The following is a 19,754-nucleotide window of genomic DNA, read 5'->3' on the forward strand; positions in this document are numbered from 1 at the left end:
TGCGACGTGCGACTGCACGAGCGCTGACTGCCCCGTGCATAGACGAACCCGCTACTGTCTCCATTTCTTCCCGAACTGTCTCAGCAGCATTACGCCTTGTGCTCGGTCGGCCACTACGGGGTCTATCGTGTAAACAACCCGTGGCTTCGAACTTCGAAATCATTCTCGCCACAGCTGCATTTGTCAACGGACCTTTACCCGTTCGAATCCCCTTCCTATGGCGATAGGATTGTAACGCTGAACTAACACATTCCCCATTCTGATAATACAGCTTCCTTAAAAGCGGCTTTTCAGGTAACGTCAACATGCTGCGACTGCTGGCGCATCTGATTCTCTCTCTCATCAGAGCTCCTTTTAGACACGATTGTCATGCGCAGTCGCTGACGTTTTGCTGTCCAGCGCCATCTGTCGGACATTTTGTGACCTTTTTTTTGTTCTAATAAAACCCCATGTCATTCCAAGCATGTGTGTTAATTTGTACGTCTCTATCTACATTATTCCGTGATTTATTCAGTTTTCAAATTTATACTGACTTTTTGATCACCCGGTACATTGTGGGTACTCGATTACAGGTTGTAGACACACGGTTGACAACATATGGAAATTTGAATCTTCCTATGAGTCATGCTCGGATAGCCTCATTATAAAGCGACCACTTGCGATTTACAAGAAACCCAAGCTAGCGCCCCGGTCTGGCAGAAATTTTCATTGTTGTCATTTAATACTACAACCGACAGTTGTCCGTATTTCGAATTATGAATACATTTAATGTAGAGAAACTTACTATGAAATCGTACAAGCTAGTAATGTAGTTGTGGCATAACAATGATGCATAGATCGGGACCATTCTGCATTATGGTTGGCACAGAGCTCCAAGAAGTCGAATGATGTGATGCAGTGCCATGCTGTGCCATGACATCGTGACTCCACAACGAGACTACATGCTTTGAGAAGTTAACATGACATTGAGACAGACTTGCGTGAGTGAGGGAAATGCGTAGAATTGTGGAAAATTCGGGAACGAGACTAGTCACATATGTAATAAATTGGCAATTGCGAATAAGGGCTACCATCGGCTGTAGAATGGAGTGACGACAGTGAAAATTTGTGCCCTACAGGGCCTCGATTCCGCATTTTCCGTTTATCGCAGCGGTCGCCTCACTACACTACTGGCCATTAAAATTGCTACACCAAGAAGAAATGCAGATGATAAACGGGTATTCATTGGACAAATATATTATACTAGAACTGACATGTGATCACATTTTCACGCAATTTGGGTGCGTAGATCCTGAGAAATCAGTACCCAGAACAACCACCTCTCACCTTAATAACGGCCTTGATACGCCTGGGCATTGAGTCAAACACAGCTAGGATGGCCTGTACAGGTGCAGCTACCCGTGCAGCTTCAACACGATACCACAGTTCATAAAGAGTAGTGACTGGAGTATTGTGACGAGCCAGTTGCTCGGCCACCATGGACCAGACGTTTACAGTTGATGAGAGATCTGGAGAGTGTGCTGGCCAGGGCAGCAGTCGAACATTTTCTGTGTCCAGAAAGGCCCGCATTATCCTGTTGAAATGTAGGGTTTCTCAGGGATGGAGTGAAGGGTAGAGCCACGGGTTGTAACACATCTGAAATCCAGCATCCACTGTTCAAAATGCCGTCAGTGCGAACAAGAGGTGACCGAGACGTGTAACCAATGGCACCCCATACCATCACGCCGGGTGATACGCCAGTATGGCGGTGACGAATACACGCTTCCAACGTGCGGTCACCGCTATGTCGCCAAACACGGATGCGACCATCATGATGCTGTAAACAGAACCTGGATTCATACGAAAAAATGACGTTTTGCCATTCGTGCACCCAGGTTCGTCGTTGAGTACACCATCGCAGGCGCGCCTGTCTGTTCAGATGATGTTAAGACGTGTGTGAAATCCTATGGGACGTAACTGCCAAGGTCATTAGTCCCTAAGCTTACAGACTACTTAACCTAAATTACTTTAAGGACAAACACACACACCCACCCCCGAGGGAGGACTCGAACCTCCGCCGGGACCAGCCTCATAGTCCATGACTGCAGGGCCTTGACCGATCGGCTTATCCCGCGCGTCGCTCCTGTCTGTGATGCAGCGTCAAGGGTAACCGCAGCCATGGTCTCCTAGCTGATAGTCCATGCTGCTGCAAACGTCGTCGAACTGTTCGTGCAGATGGTTGTTGTCTTGCAAGCGTCCCTATTTGTTGACTCAGGGATCGAGACGTGGCTGCATGATCCGTTACAGCCATGCGGATAAGATGCCTGTCATCTCGACTGCTAGTGATACTAGGCCCTTGGGATCCAGCACTGCCTTCTTTATTACCCTCCTGAACCCACCGATTCCGTATTCTGCTAACAGTCATTGGATGTCGACCAACGTGATCAGCAATGTCGCGATACGATAAACCATATTGCTAGACGCGTGAAAGATCTCTTGCGCGCTTCGTTTGGTGATGATCGTGTGCTCAGCCGCCACTTTCGTCATACTTGGCCTGCCAGGTCCCCAGACCTTAGTCCGTGCGATTATTGGCTTTGGGGTTACCTGAAGTCGCAAGTGTATCGTGATCGACCGACATATCTAGGGATGCCTCACCTTAACACCGGACATTCTTTACATTGCTGTTCACAACATTATTCCCCGACTGCAGCTATTGTTGAGGAATGATGGTGGACATATTCAGCATTTCCTGTAAAGAACATCATCTTTGCTTTGTCTTACTTTGTTATGCTAATTATTGCTACTGCATTGTAAAATGTTAATTACATCCGGAGATAATGTAACCTAAAGTTGACGCTTGAGTACCACTCCACCGCTGTTCGATCGTGTGTATCGGAGAGCACTGCAACATACATCGCGTTTCTACAGAATGATCTGCCAACGTTGCTTGAAAATGTCCCACTGGAAACGCATCGACATATGTGGTATCAGCATGATGGTGCACCTGCATATTCCGCAATTAACACTAGGCTGACCCTTGACAGGATGTTCGACGGGCGTTTCATAGGACGTGGAGGATGCATAAATTGGCCAGCCCGTTCTCCTGACCTTAAACCTCTGGACTTCTTTCTGTGGGGTACGTTAAAGGAGAATGTGTACCGTGATGTGTCTGCAGCCCCAGAGGATATGAAACAACGTACTGTGGCAGCCTGCGGCGACATTACACCAGATGTACTGCGGCGTGTACGACATTCATTACGCCAGAGATTGCAATTGTGTGCAGCAAATGATGGCCACCATATTGAACATCTATTGGGCTGACATGTCGGGACACACTCTATTCCACTCCGTAATTGAAAACGGAAACCACGTGTGTACGTGTACCTCACCTCTCATGGTAATGTACATGTGCGTCAGTGAAAAAGACCAATAAAAAGGTGTTAGCATGTGGACGTAATGTGCTGTTCCAGTCTCTTCTGTAGCTAAGGTCCATCACCGTTCTCTTTGGATCCCTACGTAATTCGGTGCTCTCCGATACACACGATCGAACAGTGGAGGAGTGGTACTCAAGCGTCAACTTTAGGTTACAATATCTCCGGATGTAATTAACATTTTACAATGCAACAAACGGCACTGATTACGTATTTGTTTATATGTTCAGATGTGCTAACAAAACTAACGGGGTTCCATTTAAAAAAACGTAGGTTTGTGTTAAAAAACATACTTCCGTGCATTTTTTTATGGTTTGTATTAACCAATTACACTAGCCCCTCTCCTCACGTTCGGTCTGTGGAATCGATTCGTCAGTATTTGATGTGGTTCACGAAATATATCCAGCGGTACGTTAGGTGACACACCCTATATGTTGCCCAGCGCTACAAAATATGCCTACAGGGAGGTGACCAGCATCTGCAAGAACCCCAACGAAACACAAGTCGCCTGCATGAACCCAGTCCTCAGAACCTGATTTGAAGGGTACAGCAGCGTACTCGGCCCCCAAACCACCAGTGGCCCATAAAGTTGCAGTGCAATCGTCTCCAAGTGGCTGAGACAAAAGGCGCAAACGATATATCAGTGCTGGCCGAGTGTTCTCTCGCCCATGAAAATAATGGCAAGCAGGTCAGACCAGTGGAAATGTCAAAGACTACCACAAATCCACATCTAAATTATGAGGATGTCCTGCATTCGGAGGTTGAGCGAGCCAGTCGAGATCGAAAGACAGGGGAAAGAGCCACCGTGGTACAACAACCGAGTTAAAAAAATACTACGGAAGCAAAGGGAACTTCACAGCAAACATAAACACAGCCAAAGCCTTGCACACAAACAAAAATCACACGAAGCGAAATGTAGTGTGTGCAGGGCTACGCGAGAGGCGTTCAATGAATTGTTCAAATGCGTGTGAAATCTTATGGGAGTTAACTGCTAAGGTCATCAGTCCCTAAGCTTATACACTACTTAACCTAAATTACCCTAAGGAAAAACCAACACACCCATGCGCGAGGGAGGACTCGAACCTTCGCCGGGACCATTCAATGAATTCGAAAGTAAAGTTCTATGTACTGACTTGGCAGGAAATCCTAAGAATTTTTGGTCTTATGTCAAAGCGGTAGGTGGATCAAAGCAAAATGTCCAGACACTCTGTGACCAAAATGGTACTGAAACAGAGGATGACAGACTAAAGGCCGAAATACTAAATGTCATTTTCCAAAGCTGTTTCACAGAGGAAGACTGCACTGTAGTTCCTTCTCTAGATTGTCGCACAGATGACAAAATGGTAGATATCGAAATAGACGACAGAGGGATAGAGAAACTATTAAAATCGCTCAAAAGAGGAAAGGCCGCTGGACCTGATGGGATACCAGTTAGATTTTACACAGAGTAAGCGGAAAGGTACTTGCCCCCCTTCTTGCAGCGGTGTACCGTAGGTCTCTAGAAGAGCGTTGCGTTCCAAAAGATTGGAAAAGGGCACAGGTCATCCCCGTTTTCAAGAAAGGAAGTCGAACAGATGTGCAGAACTATAGACCTATATCTCTAACGTCGATCAGTTGTAGAATTTTGGAACACGTATTATGTTCGATTATAATGACTTTTCTGGAGACTAGAAATCTACTCTGTAGGAATCAGCATGGTTTTCGAAAAAGACGATCGTGTGAAACCCAGCTCGCGCTATTCGTCCACGAGACTCAGAGGGCCATAGACACGGGTTCACGGGTAGATGTCGTGTTTCTTGATTTCCGTAAGGCGTTCGATACAGTTCCCCACAGTCGCTTAATGAACAAAGTAAGAGCATATGGACTAACAGACCAATTGTTTGATTGGATTGAAGAGTTCCTAGATAACAGAACGCAGCATGTCCTTCTCAATGGAGAGAAGTCTTCCGAAATAAGAGTGATTTCAGGAGTGTCATAGGACCGTTGCAATTCACAATACAAATAACCTTTTGGAAAACATCGGAAGTTCATTGAGGCTTTTTGCGGATGATGCTGTAGCATATCGAGAGGTTGTAACAATGGAAAATTGTACTGAAATGCAGGAGGATCTGCAACGAATTGACGCGTGGTTCACGGAATGGCAATTGAATCTCAATGTAGGCAAGTGTAATGTGCTGCGAATATATAGAAAGAAACATACTTTATCATCTAGCTGCAATATAGCCGGTCAGCAATAGGAAGCAGTTAATTCCATAATTATCTGGGAGTAGGAATTAGGAATGATTTAAAATGGAATGACCATATAAAATTAATCGCCGGTAAAGCAGGTGCCAGACTGGGATTCATTGGAAGAATCCTAAAGAAATGCAATCCGAAAACAAAGGGGTAGTTTATAGTACACTTGTTCGCCCAATGCTTGAATACTGCTCACCGGTGTGTGATCCGCACCAGATAGGGTTGATAGAAGAGATAGAGAAGATCCAACGCAGAGCAGCGCGCTTCGTTACAGGATCATTTAGTAATTGCGTTACGGAGATGATAGATAAACGCCAGTGGAAGACTCTGCAAGAGAGACGCTCAGTAGCTCGGTACGAGCTTTTGTTGAAGTTTCGAGAACATACCTTAACCGGGGAGTCAAGCAGTATATTGCTCCCTCCTACGTATATATCGCGAAGAGACCATGACAAAAAAATCAGAGAGATTAGAGCCCACACAGAGGCATGCCGTCAATCTTTCTTTCCACGAACAATACGAGACTGGAATGGAAGGGAGAACCGATAGAGGTACTCAAAGTACACACTGTCAGGTGGCTTGCGGAGTATGGATGTAGATGTAGATATACTGGTAAGATATGGAAATCAAATTCAAATGGTTCAAATGGCTCTGAACACTATGGGACTTAACGTCTGACGTCATCAGTCCCCTAGAGCTTAGAACTACTTAAACCTAAGTAACCTAAGGACATCACACACATCCATGTCCGAGGCAGGATTCGAACCTGCGACCGTAGCGGTCGCGCTGTTCCTGACTGAAGCGCCTAGAACCGCGGGGCCACACCTGCCGGCAGGTATGGAAATCCTGAGGCAGCCTCAGCCACCACCGAAACCCTTGCTGTGAACGGCAACGCTCCACGCGACCTTTTCGATTGTAACTGATTACAATTAACATACGTGAATATAATCTGCATTTTCATGAAAGAAAACGGTTGGCCCTCAGTTTTAAAGGATATAGCACCAGACCTAATTTAGTGCTTAGTTTTATGTATGTAATTGATTTTCTAATTTGTTTCGATTATTTCTAGTTGGTATCTTTTGTGACAGGGTGAAATCAGTAATTGTTTCGGAACTTAAATTCTATTGTTGACAAATAAATATAAATTCTGTGCTAATCATACACATTTGAAAGACGAAATACTAGTAATCTTAAAGTATCTACGTATTTAGCTCTATTTGAAAACATGTTAGCAAAGCCAGTCCTTCATTAATTCCAAAGTAATTAACAGTTTCGTCAAAAGTATTGTTTGCGAAACTGTGTATGTTAATTTCATCATTGAAACAAATAATTCGGTCTAAACCTTGTAGTAGAAGAAACTGTCAACACGACAGAAGTTTTCGATGTATTCAGTTAATTTAATGAATTAAGTTTTAATTGTAATTTTGTAAATGAAACATTGAACATTGTGTAGTTTCAGCACCTGTTATTGTGAAGATGTATAAGGTCCCAATTTTTCGTCCCAAGACAGTCAGACGAGAAGCTTGCGTTGGTTGGAACAACAACAATGCTTCAACTTAACTGTGAAATAAGTGTTACACGATTAGGCTGTGTGAAAACAATGACAGTGTCTGCTCCATACATACCTTCCTATTCTTCAAGAACTTTGTAGTTAGATTTTTACTGCTAGTAGATGTTCAATAGTAAAGTATTGAAGCAGTATGAGGATGTTAGCCTGCAAACTATTAATGAGGCCTACGGAAAGTTTAAACAATAGTGCACTAGCCATAATTAACTGTGTATTATTGGGTGGGGGGGGGGGGGGGGGTAGGGGGTTGCGATCAGTGAAAGTAAAAGACTGAGAAACGCAACTGTGCATCTGTCGGCTACATCATTTATTTACAGTGGAGAGTAGTCGCACTCCCACCCCCTATTTTTTCAGCCACTACGTCGACACCGAGGGCAACAAACGAAGAATTAATGTGGGCCAACAGCTACACGCTACGCACTCTTATCCCTACATGTCTTTCTCTCCAAACCAGTAAGATACAAGATACCCTTCCTTCCACAACCATCATACTTTTAAAACTTGCATAGGCAAGTCCATTTTCAACCAAGCACTACTCCCAAGTGTAATGATACCATGTAGTTATAATTACAACAGCTCAACAAAATAAAATTGCTGTTAGTACATGCGTAATTACTATACTACACTGTACTACGACTGGAAAATCCGAATGTAACAATCGCTATAAACGTTATTTCGACTGATTACATAGAATTCCAAAGACACACACTGGACAACAAGCACATGGCAATATTTAAAAAAAATTGCTATGGAAACCTATCTGTGCATTAATAATGGGTGACATTTCATGTACACATACGATTTTAACAGTGGAAAGACATTACTAATTACCCATCACACCATAATGTTTTTACAGATAAACCCAGCAATGTTATTAGTTTGTGGCTGTGTTAAAACACTGATAAATAGAATCCTGTAAGAACATTGACTGTGGATGAGATTCCCCAGGTCTACCAGACAGAATGCAACTCTCACAATATTAGTGTAACACGTTGTTATAAGGCTCCTAAGGAGATGTGGAAATAATTCGCACTACATACATCCTCATCACTCACAAACGTGACTGTGCAATAATCATAGCGCAGCAAAAATGAACTCTTCCTGCATTCAAAATCATAGACTCACAGAGGCTACGATACCTCTCCACTCTACTATAAAAAATACGACCTTAGGGATCGAGCACATTTGCAGATAAGTATTTCTCCAATGACCAATTAACATGCCACCAATGGCATTCAGACGGACTGCTGGATAAAAGTTCTGCATGTACCTGGTAATAGTAGAATTACCACAGTTTATTCCCAGTTCCTGCGACCGCCGTAGTGGTCCCACAATTCATACTGCCAGAGTGAACAATGGAAGAAAACGTTAAATGTATGATAAATGGGTTTAAAAACTGGATAACCAGTAAGCAGTAGTATTATGACCTAATCTAAGCCATATAGATAAAAATTATACTCTACATGTTGTCCACAGAGCTCCTTTTTATCCTCTTTGAGAAAATTTCTCATGATTACATCTATAGTAACATTAATACGCAGTTGCATTTTACATTGCATCAAAATAATTTAATTATTCCAAATACATCTGGCTTGCAGCTAGCATGTATTGCTTTTGTATCTCCATCCATTTAGCAGGAGGTCTCTGGGACGATGGCCTTTTAATATCGTGACAAAAAATAAAAATACCTACAGATGTCCTTATGATTTTATTTCATTTTGTCGCCACGAGTTTCAACCCTTCATTGCGTCATCTTCAGGCTGTTTTGATGCGGTACAGGTTGATACGATCTCCATGCATAACCCATCAGTTGCCAACATTACTGGATTCGCAGATAATGTGTCAGCACTCCAACCATCAACTGCCAACTGTCACGAGAAACATTCAAATTCAAAAAATGCTAAAAGAATGTAATTATGCCCACACTTTGAGAATTTACAGAAAGTGCTGCCATCATGAGTTTTTACCCAGAAGTTTTACACAAATCCTCGGCCAAATTCTGTTTGACCTGTGCGGGCTTAATGCAAAATGTTATCTGCATGTCTATAATTTCAATTATTTAACGTGGAAATCGATTACACAAAGTTGTATCGTTGGTATGTGATCATATCAAAAAGTAATTTATTTGGAGCCATTTAGTACCACTGCAGAAGATGCATAAACGCTCGACTGATAATCTAAGTCTAGCTTATGTGTATCACTTTATCTAAATATGTGTCTTAGTTCTACTTAAAACGATATCAAAGTCACCTATATATTATGACGACTCCCTATGCTAGGGTGTATTATAATGTTTTTCTGTATAGCTGTCAGGCTTTGGAGCTGCATCTCACATTTTTTTATTGACACCTGGGCTGAAGTGTTAATAAATGTACACCGCTGGGCATGAGTTTTTGGTGTGCAGAGTAGCGCTATGCATATTATTTGTCGTTGTTGGTGACACGTGGGATTAGCTGAGCGGTCTTGGGCGCTGCAGGCATGGACTGTGGGCCTGGTCCTGGCGGAGGTTCGAGTCCTCCCTCGGGCATGTGTGTGTGTGTGTTTGTCCTTAGGATAATTTAGGTTAAGTAGTGTGTAAGCTTACGGACTGATGACCTTAGCAGGTAAGTCCCATAAGAGTTCACACACATTTGAACATTTTTCGTTGTTGGACTCCATGCATCGGTCCCATGGTACTAGGGTATCCATGTTACAGCACACACAGTACAGTGAGGGTTCAATCACATTTAGAAGAATGTGTAACTGGAAGTGTTGCCATCACAGCTCTTTACCCTGTGGTTTCATGTTATTACAGTCAACAATCATCATCAATATGAAGAGTATTTGCCATAGGTGGTGATATTGCCACACTATGACGGAATCCAGTTTTACTGACTGAGGGATAAAATGGCATCTTCCGGCAAATTAAATACTTTTGACATGTGTGGCTGTGCATACCTTCCACATAATCACAGTCAATAATCCGATATAATACTATTCTCTGTATGTCTACAGTTTTTAATTTTTTAACCTGTAAATCGATTACACGAGCCACCAAACAGCAATGCTGACAGTTCCACAAAAGACTTTATGCAGGCCGGATGACAGTCTATAAGATGTAGGCAAACCAGTACGGGATAAAATATCTTCAAAGAGGTGTTTTTGATAATGTTAAGCATACGAAAATACGAGAACCTACAGAACTACTATACATCTGTACAGGGCTGGACTTTCTCTCTGGCAGAGTACAGAATAAATTGTAGCTTCCTGAAATGTAAAGATGGCAACGTGCACTGAGGAGACTTAGAGCATTACCTACCAAAATTATCGTACGCTACTGGCCATTAAAATTGCTACACTACGAGGATGACGTGCTACAGACGCGAAATTTAACCGACAGGAAGAAGATGCTGTCATATGCAAATGATCAGCTTTTCAGACCATTCACACAAGGTTGGCGCCTGTGGCGACACCTACAACGTGCTGACATGAGGAAAGTTTGCAACTGATTTATCATACACAAAGAGCAGTTGACCGGCGTTGCCTGGTGAAACGGTGTTGTGATGCCTCGTGTAAGGAGGAGAAATGTGTACCATCACGTTTCCGACTTTGATAAAGGTTGGATTGTAGCCTATCGTGATTGCGGTTTGTCGTATCGCGACATTGCTGCTCGATTTGGTCGAGATCCAATGACTGTTAGCAGAATATGGAATCGGTGGGTTCAGGAGGATAATATGGAACGCCGTGCTGGATCCCAACGGCCTCGTATCACTACTAGTCGAGATGACAAGCATATTATCCGCATGGCTGTAACGGATCGTGCAGCCAAGTATCGATCCCTGTGTCAACATATGGGGACGTCTCCAAGACAATAACCATTTGCACGAACAGTTCGACGACGTTTGCACCAGCATGAACTATCAGCTCGGGGACCGTGGCTACCGTTACCCTTGAAGCTGCATCACAGACAGGAGCGTCTGCGATGGTGTTCTGAACGACGAACCTGGGTGCACGAATGGTAGTACGTCATGTTTTCGAATGAATCCAGGTTCTGTATACAGCATCATGATCTTCGCATCCGTGTTTGGCCACATCGTGGTGAACGCACATTGGAAGCGTGTATTCGTCATCGCCATACTGGCGTATCATCCGGCGTGATGGTATGGGGTGCCATTGGTTACACGTCTCGGTCACCTCTCGTTCGCATTGACGGCACTTTGAACAGCGGGTGTTACATTTCAGATGCGTTACGACACGTGGCTCTACCCTTCATTCGATCCCTGTCAAACCCTACATTTCAGCAAGATAATGCACGACCGCATGTTGCAGTTCCTCTACGGGCCTTTCTGGTTACCGAAAATGTTCGACTGCTGCCCTGGCCAGCACTCACCAGCTGAAAACGTCTCGTCAATGGTGGCAGACCAACTGGCCACTCACAATACGCCAGTCACTACTCTTGATGAACCGTGGTATCGTGTTGAAGCTGCATGGGCAGCTGTACCGGTACACGCCATCCAAGCTGTGTTTGACACAACGCCCAGATGTATCAACGCCGTTATTACGGCCAGAGGTGGTTGTTCTGGGTATTGATTTCTCAGGATCTATGCACGCAAATTGCATGAAACTTTAATCACATATCAGTTCTAGTATAATATATTTGTCCAATGAATACCCGTTTATCATGTGCATTTCTTCTTGATGTAGCAATTTTTGTGGCCAGTCGTGTATATGTAACCCTAAGATCATTCTGCAGTTTGTCTACTGGGGAAGTAATAGTAGCTCAGATGGTGTTGATCATGCTTTCTCTGTTCATGTCTCCTAAAACTGGAATACATAAGCGTTGCGTTTTTTGTTTGTACATGTACATGTTGTGGAAGACTGTAGTTTTAACGGATTATTTTACAATAGCAGGGTGCAATACCATACATCGACATTGTGTTTTTAAAAGAAGACAATTAGGACCTAAGATGATTTGCTAATGATGGGAGGGTGTGGCTGTTAATTCCTCCTATCTTTTTCTCAGTCCAATCAGTGGTGTCAGAAACATGTTTGTTAGTTGTGGATACTATGGCTATCAGATGCACAACCCTCCCCAGAGTTTTCTGTTATTTTATTAAGAATATGGGAAACGTTTAGCGACTGTAACACCATGAATGGCTGCAGATAGTCTCCAAGTAACCGAACATAATTATTTCCAGTTGGACCAGAGGACACTGTCCATTACATGTGGACACAACCCACACCATTATGGAGCCACTGCCAGCTTGCACAGTGCCTTGCTGACAACTTTGCTCCATGGTTTCGTGGGGTCTACGCCACACTCGAACCGTACCATTATGTCATATGAACTGAAATCAGAACTCGTCTAGGGTCCAAATCGTCTAGGGTGCAACTCGCCTAGGGTCCAACTCGACTAGGGTCCAACTTGTCTAGGGTCCAACTTATCTAGGGTCCAACTCTTCTAGGGTCCTACTCATCTAGGCTCCAACTCGTCTAGGGTCCAACTCGACTAGGGTCCAACTCATCTAGGGCCCAACTCATCTAGGGTCCAACTCGTCTAGGTTCCAACTCGTCTAGGTCCAACTCATATAGAGTTCACCTCATCTAGGGTCCAACTCCTCTAGGGTCCAACTCGTCTAGAGTCCAACTCGTCTAGAGTCCAACCGAGAGGGTCATGAGGGCAGGAGAGCACTGCAGGCGATGCCGGGATGTTACCAAAGATGCTCCCGTCGGTCGTCTAGGCCTCAGCCGTGAAAGGTAGTGATAAATGTCGTAGTTTGGGTCGCAGTTTGGGCAGGATGGTCCCTGACACGAGCAACAATAAGAATGTTCACATTTTACTGTTTTTAAATCCTGGAAATCACTCTCTTTAAGGTAGAAAATTTTCTCGTGCACCTACAGCTTTGCAACCCATTTCTCCGAAAGCTGGTGCACTAGCAAATGAGGGCAGCATACACGCAACAAAACACGTTTCATACACTACTGGCCATTAAAATTGCTACACCAAGAAGAAATGCAGATGATAAATGGGTATTCATTGGACAAGTATACTAGAACTGACATGTGATTACACTTTCACGCAATTTGGGTGCATAGATCCTGAGAAATCAGTAACTCTGGCCGTAATAGCGGCCTTGATACGCCTGGGCATTGAGTCAAACAGAGCTTGGATGGCGTGTACAGGTACAGCTGCCAATGCAACTTCAACGCGATACCACAGTTAATCAAGAGTAGTGACTGGCGTACTGTGACGAGCCAGTTACTTGGCCACCATTGGCCAGACGTTCTTTAGTTGGTGAGAGATCTGGAGAATGTGCTGGCCAGGGCAGTAGTGGAACATTTTTGGTATCCAGAAAGGCCCGTACAGGACCTGCATCATGCGGTCGTGCATTATCCTGCTGAAATGTAGGGTTTCGCAGGGATCGAATGAAGGGTAGAGCCACGGGCCGTAACACATCTGAAATGTAACGTCCACTGTTCAAAGTGACGGCAATGCGAACAAGAGGTGTCCGAGACGTGTAACCAATGGTACCCCATACCATCACGCCGGATGGTACGCCAGTGTGGCCATGAGGAATACACGCTTCCAATGTTCGTTCACCGAGATGTCGCTAAACACGGATGCGACCATCATGATGCTGTAAACAGAACGTGAATTCATCCGAAAAATGACGTTTTGCCGTTCGTGCACCCAGGTTCGTCGTTGAGTACACCATCGCAGGCGCTCCTGTCTGTGATGCAGCGTCATTGGTAACCGCAGCCATGGTCTCCGATCTGATAGTCCACGCTGCTGAAATAGTTGTCGAACTGTTCGTGCAGACGGTTGCTGCCTTGTAAACGTCCCCATCTGTTGACTCAGGGATCGAGACGTGGCTGCACGATACGTTACAGCCATGCGGATAACATGCCTGTCATCTCGACTGCTAGTGATACGAGGCCGTTGCGATGCAGCACGGCGTTCCGTATTACCGCCCTGAACCCACCGATTCCATATTCTTCTAACGGTAACTGGATCTCGACTAACGCGAGCAGCAATGTCGCGATACGATAAACCGCAATAGCGATAGGCTACAATCCGCCCTTTATCAAAGTCGGAAACCTGATGGTACGCATTTCTCCTCCTTACATGAGGCACCACAAGAACGTTTTACCAGGCGACGCCGGTCAACTGCTGTTTGTGTATGAGAAATCGGTTGGAAACTTTCCTCTTGTCAGTACGTTGTAGGTGTGAATGCTCTGAAAAGCTAACCATTTGCATATCACAGCATCTTCTTCCTGTCGGTTAAATTTCGCGTCTGTGGCACGTCATCTTCGTGGTGTAGCAGTTGTAATGGCCAGTAGTGTATCATATCTCCGTATACATGAATGAACGAAGTCAGGCTTACTTGCAATAGAAGCAAGCGGTCACAAAGCGTTAGCTCGTTACTTTCCGTATCTGAATGCAACACTATCTGGTTTAGCAGAGAGAAAACTCTCGCAGCATTATCTAGAGCGATATCAATGCCTTACTCGGGACATCGTGTGGCATTCACTATCTGAAGAGTGAGCACTTGTAAAAATTCGGTAGACTCCACAGTGCATGTCGTCCACGAACGCTAGCGATACGCTTGTTTAGTTTATGTAGAAAACATCGACGCAGATCAGTCCGTGACGATTGGCAACGAGACAGACAAATACACGCCGTCTGACTACAGCAGTAAACGCGTCTCCCTCCCAGGACAGAGGCGGCAACGGTTGGCAGCACTGAACAGTGAATTCCCTTCCCACTGAGCCGCTAATTTCCCATTCTGGCGGCAATTGCAGCAGGCGCTGGATGTTACATAACAGTGTCAGCGCAAGGTGGCATTACGTTAAGTACACGTATAACACTGCAACCGGATTTACGAAGCTTTTACTATGAAATACCAATTTTGGTTTATTACGTAGTATGCCCCAACAGAACAAATAGTCCTGCCACGGAAAAGCCACGTATAACACTCTCGTTTGCTACTGCTGTACCATAACCCTTAGGTTGGAGGCAGGTTGTGAAATAAAACTATCTAGTTAAAGCAATTATGGTATAAAGCAACAGAGCAGTGTTACCCTCTGAGAGGAATTTTGTTATGTTGACCGTGTTGTACCTAACGGAGGTGGCTTATCGGAAAGTCAGAATTACGTAAATATTTAAACAGTAACAAACAATATTTAACCTATCCACACTGTTCAAAGAATAAAGAAAACGGTCGCCAGCCTAATTTGGCAAAAGAATGATTGACATTCTTGTTCAAGAAAATAGATATGAGTAACTTAACGGACAAACAAAACCTATACTTGGCCACACGCGAGTGCGATGAACTCTGACACATACATATATTTACGGTAAGATTGAAGCTAACAGCTACAGCAGCACGAACTATTTGCAAAAATATAACAGATATCGAAACACACTATTGCTTTCAGGGCTTGTTGAAACTGAATGGCCTTTATAATATTACTATTAACATTCACTGCAGAATCATTAATTGGACATAGGTTCAGTATTATGTTCAATCATTTTCCTAGCTGGCATGAAATTATAAATGTAGTTCACTGCAAAATTATGAACTGGTCACAGGTTAAGTATCTCTCAACAAAATACCATTCTGTTTAGGATGAAACTTAAATGGAATTCACTAACAGGTTACTTCTCACTGTCTTTTGAATAAAGAAATTATTGTTTTCATAAATAGTGGTACAGGATAACCTGTGGATTTTATTACACTATTAATATGCACTTTCAATAGCCAAAAGAAACAAGTGCTTAGCATGCATATCACTTTCCACAACACCAGTTTTCCACTTTTACTACAGTGAGACACAAAATTAACATATTTGTAAGAAACTGACTCACCTTTTAAAATTTACTACAGGCAGCACTATGATCATTAACTAAGCAACACTTTATAAGCCTCAGTTTTAAGAGCTTTTAATCTTTAAAAGAAACTGCAAATTGTCTTTATTACCACAATCTTCTACTTTCAAGTAAATGATTAAATAGGAGACTTTGAAACTCCACAAAATTTTAAATTAGACTGTTTCCATCCCTGGGAGACTTTCACAGACTACATTTACTACCTCCCACAGTTTCACTAAAGCCACAGTAAATCTGAACACTCCCTTCTTACCAAAGATCAAAGAACATTATTTAATGTTCTGAGGCCTTCATTTTTTCCACAAACTAGGACACTCGGTAATCATAGATCAAATGGAGAGGAACCTGAGAGGTGTTGCGATAAGGAAAAAATCGAGGTACGCACATAAATTCAGTTATAAGTTACCTTATACTTGTGCACACTAACACATACAATAAGCTGATCCTTCACTGTACATTCTTATAGTACTCCGTTACAGTGATTGCGCAATGTGGTGGCAACTGCATGTTGGTAGGTGGATTTGCAGGCAGAATTACTGGACTCTGTCCCTTCTTGGTGGCGATGATGGATACCAATTCCAGAATCGTTCCAGCTATTTATCCATCCATCCGAGGCATTGGAATGTGGCAGAAAAAGCCTCTCTCGGAAACCAGCACAATATATAACTTTTACATGGCAGTGCACAGTTTGGTAGCTCATCCTCGACTGACTCTTGTTTCCACTTTTTCTACATAGGCCAACCACAATTTGCGCGCGCTACACAGTTCCGTTCCCGAGTGGAACCACTACACCTTTAACATACAAGCTAAGAACCCTAAGTGAAGGATGAGCAGTTTACATAACAGCAAACAAACATTTTAAATAAAACAGAACATTTGCACATATTAGTACTTCTACAAAAAATTATTCACACAGTAATTACAATTATATACAGTAAGTTTTGTTCCCTCCAAATGGGACAAAGAATTTAAATGACAGATATACTACATTACATAGAATCAAACCACGACATCAAAGTCTTAAACAAAGAAAGGAGTATACAATTTTGTGTTATTGATTCAAACACACTTACAGATACTCAGTGATGTAAAATTAAATGAAACAAAAGCAAAATAAATCAGTAGAGCACTAGAGTTATGGTGTTACACACGGACACGTCGGTCGTGTAGAAAACATTACAAAATGCGATAACAGTGTTCTACACACATTATACACGGTTGCATTAGTCCCTCTTTTAACGAAGATGCGAGAACAATGAAAAAGAAATACATTTTGAAGTAAAAAGACTTCAGTGATTCTCAAAATATTCACCTTTAAGATTTACACTTTTGCATGCGTTCGAATCACTGAAGGAGACATTTTTTCCGACTGTGATATTACGACCACAGCACATAAACGTTGTTTTGCAAGAAGTCGACGCCCCTTACTGAAGTGACTTTTCTTTGACTTGTATTGTATTATATTGTATGTTAACCAGGGACCTAGAAACGACGGAGAGGCTCCGTCCCCGCCGCAGCCGCAGTGGTCCGCAACCCCACGACGACTGCCGCAGTCCACTTCACCCCTCCGCTGCCCCACACCGAACTACTCTTGCAGGGTTATTGTGCGGTTCGGCCCCCGGTGGACCCCCCAGGGAACGTCTCACACCAGACGAGTGTAACCCCTATGTTTGCGTGGTAGAGTAATGGTGGTGTACGCGTACGTGGAGAATCGCGATGTGATTGACATGTGTAATCACACCTCCATACTTATCAAGAGGTCCGAAACGAATAATACGGTCTGCTGCGATTACGGGCAGCATGGGGTTCACGCCTGAGCCTCAGGACGTGCGCTAGCAGCGCATGTCGGGTGTTTCAAGCGTCAACTTCGCGTCTTAATATCTCGGGATGTAATGGGAATATTGCGATGCAATCAACGCCATTGTGTATGTGCTTTGTCATGCTATGGATTGCTGAAGAAAAAATACAGGAGATCCATTTAAAAAAACATAAGTTTGTGTTAAAAAACACATATGCTTTCGTTTTAGAATGTTTCCAAATATGTACATTCATGGGCCCCAGACCTACATTGATACCGGTGAAAGTCGTTTTCCAATAGCTGTTATTGTTCCAGAGATATTTTGGGTGGACAAGATAGCTGGGACACCCTGTATATATATCAACATTGTGTTTAAATATAACAGCTTGAATCATAATCCACATCCTTTGCTTGAACTGAATATGAAAATGAGTATTAAAGTAAAGTTACCCATCAGTGAAAGAACATAAAATAAATGAGGCCTCCATGCCTTATATATATGTGCAGTTCATGGTTTGAAATCGATTTTGGTATAACTAACGTTATCAGAGCAAAGTTATTTCAAATATCTAATTTTATGCCATTGCACAACTGGCATTATTCACGTAAAGATATAATTTCATTAAGTAAACATCGGGGCCAAAAGTTAATTTTCCAGTACCATCTTAATGTCATTGCACAAACGGCATCATTCTCTTAAACTTGATTACTTGGTCACATACATGTCGCATTTCTGGCAAAGATCCAGAAAATAAAGTTGGTAGTTGCCAACCGCAAGGTGGAATGAGTATAATATCTGTAAGTAGGAGGATCTTTAATGGTTAAGAGAGCCGGGTGCATCCAGCAAAAAGCCGGGGAGTCGCAGGTAGGAGTCCAGAGGAAGCAGACGTGTGCAGACAGCTTTAAGGTAGGAGCCGCGCTTGCTGTGCAGTTACCCTAAGACAATTTTAGCACATACATGAGAGAAGATATATAATGATTTCAAATTTGTTTTTGTTAGATAATGTTCAGAGTTAGGATTTGTATGTCCAAGGTTCGACACAGTAAGCGTTTTCTAAAATTTTTGGAAAGAGTGATTCGTGCTGCAAAAATGTTAGAAATGGTAGGTTTGTTAAAATTTTAACAATATACAGGGTGTTACAAAAAGGTATGGCCAAACTCTCAGGAAACATTCCTCACACACAAAGAAAGAAAATATGCTATATGGACATGTGTCCGGAAACGCTTACTTTCCATGTTAGAGCTCATTTTATTACTTCTCTGCAAATCACATTAATCATGGAATGGAAACACACAGCAACAGAACGTACCACCGTGACTTCAAACACTTTGTTACAGGAAATGTTCAAAATGTCCTCCGTTAACGAGGATACATGCATCCACCCTCCGTCGCATGGAATCCTTGATGCGCTGATGCAGCCCTGGAGAATGGAGTATTGTATCACAGCCGTCCACAATACGAGCACGAAGAGTCTCTACATTTCGTACCGGGGTTGCGTAGATAAGAGCTTTCAAATGCACCCATAAATGAAAGTCAAGAGGGTTGAGGTCCGGAGAGCGTGGAGGCCATGGAATTCGTCCGCCTCTACCAATCCATCGGTCACCGAATCTGTTGTTGAGAAGCGTACGAACACTTCGACTGTAATGTGCAGGAGCTCCATCGTGCATGAACCACATGTTGTTTCGTACTAGTATAGGCACATGTTCTAGCAGCACAGGTAGAATATCCCGTATGAAATCATGATCACGTGCTCCATTGAGCGTAGGTGGAAGAACATGGGGCCCAATCAAGACGTCACCAACAATGCCTGCCCAAACGTTCACAGAAAATCTGTGTTGATGACGTGATTGCACAATTGCGTGCCGATTCTCGTCAGC

Source organism: Schistocerca serialis, chromosome 12 (genome assembly GCF_023864345.2).
Source record: "Schistocerca serialis cubense isolate TAMUIC-IGC-003099 chromosome 12, iqSchSeri2.2, whole genome shotgun sequence".
Lineage (NCBI taxonomy): Eukaryota > Metazoa > Arthropoda > Insecta > Orthoptera > Acrididae > Schistocerca > Schistocerca serialis.